Genomic DNA, 1,601 nt, shown 5'->3' on the forward strand with positions numbered 1-1,601 from the left:
AAAGGGAATCTCAGTCTCTATAGTACAACCCATTCTTTTCAAGGTTAATAAAGAAACTGTAAGAGCTATTCTTCAAATTTTATGCTTATCCTAATTCTCTGAGTCCCTTTACCTCATCCTGAGGATGGCAGATATTAGAAATTGTGGGGAAGGTGATACACCAGCTAACAAAAAGCTTTTAAGCCCTTGGGCATTCTCTTACATTGCTGAACTGTGGCACTCCTTCCCTCCATTGCTCTTGCATGTTTTTTCAGAGGGATTTCACACAGGGCACAGCTAAGTGCTAATTTTGAAAACACAAGAAGACAACACCATTGTAGGGGTGGGGTTTCCCTTGCACTCAGTGCACTTATCGAAGCAATACAGTTCTAGTGCAGTGACAAAATGTACAGGCATAATACAAACCTTGATAAAGCCTATCTAAGTGTGTGTATGTTTGGAAATATGGCCGAGTGATTGCCTGAAATTGCAAGGAGAACAGCCATTGTGCTTCATGCCATCTGTCTTGGAGATGTGGAATAGCAAAGGTTTTATGGATGTTTGTTTTTCCAAAGTTTTCAGAAGAATAAAAGGTATCTGCCTAGTCAAAATAACAATTTTTTAATACATATTTTGTGGGACAGTGGGAAAGGAAATGGTCCTGTGAAGTGGATGAGATGGTTACTACTTCCTTTCAGATCAGAGGTTGGCTCTGATCACTGAAGTTTGGAGTTCAGCTCAGTGCCCTTGAATATTCAAACTTCACAGAGCCACTCATGATCAGAGAGCCACCTCTACCCCGATGGGATAGTGGGCAGGCCACCACCTTGGATGGGTAAGAAATCGCTCCCTTTGTCACACTTGCTTAGAGCCATCACCCTAGTGCCCTAAAGCTCATCTGGATATGACATCTCTGTGGTCCTTCAGGGACAAAGACACTTTTTGATGGTGAGGGAGACTTCATGAGCTCTGGGAGAACAGGAATGCAAATACAAAGTGTTGTTGTTTTTTTTAATGTTCTTCTTTTTCCTGTTCAGAACTAATTATCAGTATGCTCTGAATGTATTTTTTCTTTTCCTCATCCTGCTGTAAAACCACACTCAGTGGTCTAAATACTCTGGTTTTGGTTTTCTCTGAAGGATATCCTGTAAAACTTTGAAAAAAGCCCCACCCAAAAAAATAACCCGAAACAAGAAAAACAATTTTACTTTGTAAAAAAAAAAAAAATAAAAAAGCTTTTATTTTCCTTTGTTCCTGGATGTAATCGAGCCTTTTGTACAAAGTAGGGTGCTCTTTTAGGCTTTACTTCAATTCAAATACAAAATACTTCTATACCTCCTCTGAAACTCTTAAATAGCTTCACTCAAAGAACAACAACCAACTCTCCTTGTTAGTTTGGGTCATCAAACATACTCACTTTGAAAGTTTTAATCCCCTTTTGGCATATGTTCAAGGACACCAGAACAGCTCTGCTGGCTGGCACCACAAGAGGAAGATGTCCTATTCCCTCAGGAACACCCCAGGTGGAGCAGCAGAAGTGCCAGTGTGGCCAAAGCTGCTGCTGTTTCTTAGTTGCCTACAAAAGACTAAACTGAAGCCAAAAAAACCACTGTGCTCTGGTA

The sequence above is a fragment of the Empidonax traillii genome, unplaced genomic scaffold (genome assembly GCF_003031625.1).
Source record: "Empidonax traillii isolate 1590-97213 ecotype Southwest subspecies unplaced genomic scaffold, ASM303162v1 scaffold352:size1026972, whole genome shotgun sequence".
Lineage (NCBI taxonomy): Eukaryota > Metazoa > Chordata > Aves > Passeriformes > Tyrannidae > Empidonax > Empidonax traillii.